Raw genomic sequence first — 7,370 nt, forward strand, 5'->3', positions numbered from 1 at the left:
GGAAACTGAGATTTGGCTATTAACTTCCTAGCACACAATCTTTCATAAGATGGATGCAAGCCAACCCCACTTCTCATTCTGAGAATACCAGGGAAAGTTCTCTTCTGGATTCAAATCATGCAACAAAGGCAGCTAAAAGTACATGGGGAATGGTTTCCCTGGGCACAGAAGCAGTTCTGCACAGGAGGTAGTGGTACTGTGGGCTGCAAGCAGAGATAGTTGGGGGATGCAGTATATTTTATCACTTTTTAAAGGCAACAGTTAGGTGGAAGGATCCCAACAGGCCAAAGCAGCTAGAGGCATGAAAGGAATTGCTTTGCATGGTGCTAAAATTGGATGCTACCATCAGTCCCCTAGAGCCCTGTTAAGTCCTGCCCATGCCAGAAGACATAACATGGAGAAAATAGCAGAAGTCTGGATCCCCTAGTGTTAGCATCACAGTTTTGCTTCACCTACTTCCAGGAATAGGAAAGGTTTCCTTGCCTAACCAGTGAGATCTCAGCCTAACCAGGGTACAACAGGCTCCTGAGGGCCTGATTCTCCACTACCTCAAGATTCATTCAACAGGCTGTTTAAACCTATGCCACAAGTTGTTTAAACCACCTCAGTTCTCTCCCTTAAAATCCATTTTTCTGTTTAATCCTCCCACATTATGACTTATCAAATAACAGAATCATAGAAACTTAGGGTTAGAAGGGACCTCAGGAGGTCACCTAATCCAACCCCCTGCTCAGAGTAGTACCATCCCCAACAAGATCATCCCAGCCAAAGCTTTGTCTAGCCGGGTCTTAAAAACCTCCAAGGATAGAGCTTCCACCACCTCTCTGGGTAACCTGTTCCAGTGTTTTACTATCCTCCTAGTGTGAAATTTCCTCCTAATATTTAACCTAAACTTCCCTTGCTACGACTTGAGACCACTGTTCCTTGTTCTGTTATCTGCCACCACTGAGAACAGTCTAGCTCCATCCTGTTTTCACCCCCGCTTCAGATAATTGAAGACTGCTATTAAGTTCCCTCTCAGTCTCCTCGTCTCTTGACTAAATAAGCCCAGTTCCCTCAGCCTCTCCTTGTAAGTCATGTGCCCCAGGCCCTCACCATTTTTCTTGCCCTCTACTGGTCTCTTTCCAATTTGTCCACATCCTTTCTGTAGTGGGGAGCCCAAAACTGAACACAGTTCTCCAGATGTGGCCTCACCAGTGCTGAATAGAGGAGAATAATTACTTCCCTTGACCTACTGGCAACACAGCTACCAAAGCAGCACAGAATGCTGTTAGCCTTCTTGACAACAAGGGCACACTGCTGGCTCATATTCAGCTTATTGTCCACTGTAACCCCCAGGTCCTTTTCTGCAGAGCTGCTGCCCAGTCAGTGAAACCCCAGCCTGTACCAGTGCATGAGACTATTCTATCCTAAGTGCCGGACTTTGCACTTGTCCTTGCTGAACCTTATGAGATTCCTTTTGGCCTAATCCCCCAATTTGTCCAAGTCAGGGGTTTTCAACCGGGGTTATACATACCCCTAGGGGTACTTTGGAAGGCCCCAGGAAGTACATGGCAGTGGTGCGGAGAAGCTGTCAGCACTTCTGGTTTTGCTGTCTCACGCCACGTATAGGACCCCCCTCACCCCTCCCATCAACCAGCCGCGACCAGCCACCTGGGATATCCCAACCAATAAAGGTTGAAAACCCCTGGTCTAAGTCACTCTGAATTCTAGCCCAACCCTCCAGTGTATCTAATACTCTTCCCCAGCTTGGTATCATCTGCAAACTTGCTAAGGGTGCACTTTAAGCCATCTTCCAAATCATTGATGAAGGCATTGAACAAAACCGGAACCAGGACTGACCCCTGGGGCACTCCACTTGATACCAGCTGCCAACTAGACATTGAGCTATTGATTACTGTTGGGAGGTGCCCGATGCTCCAGCCAGTTTTCTATCTACGTTACAGTTCATTCATCCAGACCATACTTCTGCCTGCAAGAATGTTATAGGATACCATATCAAAAGCCTTGCTAAAATCAAGGTACACCACATCCACAAAGCCAGTCACCTTGTCAAAGAAGGCAATCAGGTTGGTCACACAAGACTTGCCTCTTGTGAATCCATGCTGACTATTCCTAATCACCTTCTTCTCCTCCAAGTGCTTAAAAATGAATTCCTTGAGGATCTTCTCCATGATCTTTCTGGGGACTGAGGTGATCACTCCTTGTAAGCAACAACAGCTGGGTTGAACTACAACTTACCAGGACCATGTCCAAGAGTTTGATCCTGCTCAAGAGGTGTTTTACCAGTTATTTTAATAAAAGCAGAACCAAACACTAAATGAGGAATCTGATGCAGGGACCCTGATGCTATGAACTGGCATGTTGCCTTGCTTGACCTGGTAGAGGGTTAGCACATACTTTTTTAGACAGTCTTGCAAATCCTTCTCTGCAACTTGCAAGTGCCATTAGGGTGCCTGGGGAGTGCTTTGAATTTGAAGCACTTTTACCAGAGCACTTACCACTGTTGCTGGGGACCAAGGCTTTCAGCAATTTCCAAAATGTAGCTGAACCACTGCTTGCATAAAGAGCTCTCCTTTTGATTGTGACAGGCTACAGAGATTCATTTGGTCCTAAGATGATAACTGTGTCCCAGGCCTTGCAAGCAATTAAATTCCTTCTGAGGGTTAACATAAGTGTTACAAATGCCAAGCTATCATTTGTGGCAACACACTTTGACTTTGTGTAGGCAGAACCTGAAAACATCATGAACCTAAGATCTAAATCCTCTTACTTCTTGCTTAGCCTTTTCACAACACACTCAGTCCTCTCTTGGGTTCCCAGGGAGCATCACACCATCCTGTTGCCATACAGGCAGGCTTGGTGATTTCATTGTCTCTATTGATGTCCTGCAGTGTCTGCGCAACTTTGTTCAAATGTAATGAGAAAGATGCCAATTAAAACAGCACAAGAGCCCTGCAGCTTGGCAGCCTGATTCAAATTAGATACCGGTATGAAGTGATTAAAAAATAGGTTTTCTAAACCTAAGGATAACAAGAGGACAGTGCATTTGATTTATATTAGTAGGGGTCAAAAAAAAAGTAAAAGGACTACAGAAACGCTTCTTATCCTTGTAGAACCGCTGGTGAAGATACACCGAGGACAGAAGGAGAGAAAGACAGTGTGCTTGTGGTATCCTGCAATATGCACAGCATCTCAATATTTCTCCTATCTCAGCAGTCATTACTGGCCGCCAGACCCACTTCAATAAAATACTGCTTTTCACTAATATAACAGCTTTGATCCTTAGATCTCCAAATGCATTTCGCACATTAAAGAATCAAACCTCCTGGCTGCCTCTGTCAGAGGAGTGGTGTTATTCCCATTTTACAGACAGTAAAACAGAATTAAACAGCACAAATTGCTCATGGTCACAGGATGAAGGTTAGAACTTCAATACCAAATTCCCATACTTCTCTCAGGTATGCTACACTCGCTTTTTGGGAGAGGCTTTCAATTGCCCAATCCACTGACAAAAGTGGAGCTACAACTGCTGCACTGTTATGGGCTTCCCCTAACATTCCTTAATCCATCAGAGTCCTGTCATATATTATGACAGCTGGCATAAATGGGTGTGGCTCCACTGACTGCAGCGGATTTATTATACCAACTAAAAATCCGGACCTAGACTACAATGTGGTATCATGGCATGAATACCCATATATCTGTCCAATGATACTTTGTTGTCATATGACCACACTGCATGACACCGACTCCTTATGTTAGGACTACACACACACTGGCATCACCCCTGCAAAGTGACATTGTTTCCCAAATCGATGATACTGGGTTGGTTGCAGTCCTACTGTTAAGACAGCAAGCCTGGACACTGCTTCAGAGTGTTGGTCTGGATCAGTTTAGCCCCACGACAGCTATACTGATACAAGTCCCCAAGCACATGTAGTACATGTAGCATATCCACACTGGGGAAACTTATAGCTATGTACATACAAGAGCACAAAAAATACCAGAAAGAAATCAAGATGAAACATCACAACATAATGCCACCTTGTTACCCTACAAAGTCACAAAAATAACATGAATAAGCTTTATCCCCCCACCCCTTCACACTACACACACACACTTGGAGTCCTGACGTTTTTCTTTTATCCATTAAACATATCAATCTCCTCAATCTCTTGACTGCGCTATAGTTACTGGCACCCAGTAGTTAAGCACATATCATCCACTAGCTGTCTACACATCTGTTCCCATCTGTTCATCCTCTGAGTCTACAGGGTGCTAGAAGATTACCTTTATTCTGTGTCAGTGGGTGATTCGCGACCAATTTAGCTGTTGAGCTTCTGTGTGAGACCCACTCCCACGCTGTACAGTTACAATGGAATGGGATCTTGTTGCAAAACCTATCCCATTGTGTGAGGCACCCTCCGTTATATAATTATATGGTTCCCAAAGGTTACCTATAATTGAATTATAGGGTGTCTCATGGCATTTCAGGCAACATTTAAAGGACTGTGAAACTTGAGCAGTCCTCTTGCCATCTGGAACAAAAATGAGACACCCCATGATTCAATTATAAACACTCTCTGGGAGCCACAGAATGATGCTAGAGTGGTTTTACAATCTAAAAATATATATCTTTTTTAAAGAAAATGTAATAGACAGATCAGTATGTGTGTTCATCACTGGCCTCTGTTGGATAGAGTCAGAACTGCTCAATGTTGTATCAGAGGCCTTGTACTGCGATCAGGGATTTACATGGGAGTCAAACAATCAAAGATGATGTAGGAGAATCCAAGTTCAGCATGAGGTATCAAGTGGCCATGTTGTGGAACACAGAGAAAACCAGGGAGTCCTGGGTGGCCACATATCTGTTCTTACTCTATTTATATCAACATTATTTTGAATGTTTTTCTCTTTTGGAATGGTGTTTTGATTATGGGCCAGACACATCAATGGAGATGCATTAATTTATAGCAGCTGAGGATCTGACCCTTAATGTGTAGAACAAAGAGAGAGAGAGACAGAGAGATAACTAGCAAAGCCCCAAGGGATTTCAACCTGCCTGGCTATGTAATAAGGTATTTATTCCCGTCTGTCAGCCTGAACCCATATCACTTGAAACATATATTCAAAATCCTGTGATTTTGAGTGCCCAATTTGGAATAACTTGGACCTGATTTGCAAAGGTAATTAGCATTCACACTTCCAGCAGACATCAGAATAAACTGTGGATGCTTACTGGCCTCAGGATGAGGGGCTGGAAAAGGTAAACACCCAAAAAGAATGGCCATTTCTGAAAAGGACTGCTCCTGATGTGAATCATAGCAAAGCAAGAAAAACAATTAAGTACTTGCTGCATGGTGGGGTCATGTTTTCAAGCTTTTCTATACTATCACAGAGGCTAAAAACTTATGTTGCTATTAAACTAAAAGATAAGAGTCTCATATTCTCTTGGCTTCAGGAACTAGGGCTTAAGAGAGGAGGGGAAACCCACTGGATATTCCCAGCATTGTGATAAAAAATAATTATTTCCCCACTGGGGAAAAAAAAGGGGGAGCAGTACTAAACCCCTACTAGAGCACTGCTTGCTGTGTATTAAAGCCTCTTAGTTGTCCTGGGGAAGAAATTCCATAAGCACAGCAATTGCATAAGGCTGTTGTAATAAGGCCCTTCCCCAAAAGCTGCAGACAGGGGGCAAGTCTAATGCATGCATCCACAAGACAACCTGGAATTGGGATGTTACAAAGGCTGAATAAATATTTCTCCCTTGACCTCTCTCTCCAAGACAGACAGAGCATTCTGCTTCTACTGTCACTGGTTAGATCAAACACCGCCAAGGGTACACACAGCAAGAGGAACCAATTAAAAACTTCAAAGAAAGATTTATTTATATTATGCCGAGGAACCCATTCCAGTAAAAATGACTGAATTGGGGACTTCTGCATCCAAAGGCACTGAAACAAATTAATGGCCCCATTACAGGGCTGTCCATCATCTAAGTGGCTGTGGGCCACACCAGAAGGGACCACACACTGCATGGACTGGACCATCATGAGCCATGTGGCCCCCTCAGGCTGTATGCTATGCAGGCACCACCTTGGTGCACTATGTATACACCCGCTCCCCGCCCCAACTTGCATGCGGATGGTCTGTCTTCATCCTCAGCTCCACAACTGCAGACTCCCCTGCTGTACCACATTGTTCTGGCGCACTAGGGCACAGGTTCACCCAGCAGCATGGGCTGCACTGTGCTGCACTGCACCGCCCTGTCTCCTGGGGTAGGGGTAGGAGGAGGAAGCCAGAGGAAGGAGAGGGAGTCCAGAGCCCCTGGCTCCTGCTGCAGCTGGAGAAATGTGGGGAGCAGCTGCTGGATAGGTGATTAACCCCTCATGTGCTATATGTGCCCTACAGACCACCATTTGGACAGCTATAACTGGTTACATACTTCAGTAGGTTTACTTGTGTGGGTAGGTAAGCAGGAGTAAACACTAATGGGTACCTATACACATGACGGAGCTCTGCTCAAACACCAGCTAATTAACACATGTTGGAGCAGACTTGATTAATTGAGTCTGCTGTGAGTCTGTTGGAGCGTGCAAATTAGTGCACTCTAGCAGCCTCCGCATTAAGTCTATTCAGCATCCCCGGGTTTCAAAATGGTGGTGGGGGCACTCTAAAGCTTGTCGAATGAGTTAAACCACCTCTGCCACCATTTTAAAGTGCAGGACGCTGAATACACATGACGCTGTGAGCACTTTAATTAGAGCAGCTCTAACAGCCACTCTTATTAAAGCTCCACCTCTTCCACCCCAGAGCACATGTATAGAGGCTCAATGAATCCTGAAGCATCAAGTCACTAAAAGATGCCAGTGAAGAAGCAAGTGGGATACATTAAAGGAGTGGTCTGGTATGATTCTCTGATTTTATATAAAACTAAAATCTCATGCCTGATCTCATAAAAAAAACTGAGCAAGACTGGTTCCAATTAGCATTTTGTTCTTAGCCTGGAGGTGAATATTTTTGGACAGTCTGAACACAGTTTGCTCAGCTGTTTTAAAAGATGCATTGGGAGAAATATTTTTCTTAAACCAAGTATAAACTGGAATTCATGTTGGAATGGGAACTAGTAAAAGGGTCTTTTATTATGTAAATCCAAGGAAATTAAAAGCAAAAAAGGCGTGTTAATTGAAAATTAGGGTTCACATTTTATCTGCTCAGTCATAGTTAAGGGGTCTGGTTCTGTTCTTAATTCTGTTCTTATGTAATAATTGGAAGAAGCCAAATTGAAATCAATGTACTCATAGCAGTGTAAACCTGAGGTGAGATTAAAATCAAGCTCAAGGTTCCCACATAGAAACTTTAAATCT

This window comes from Alligator sinensis, unplaced genomic scaffold (assembly GCF_000455745.1).
Source record: "Alligator sinensis unplaced genomic scaffold, ASM45574v1 scaffold343_1, whole genome shotgun sequence".
In the NCBI taxonomy this organism is placed as follows: domain Eukaryota; kingdom Metazoa; phylum Chordata; order Crocodylia; family Alligatoridae; genus Alligator; species Alligator sinensis.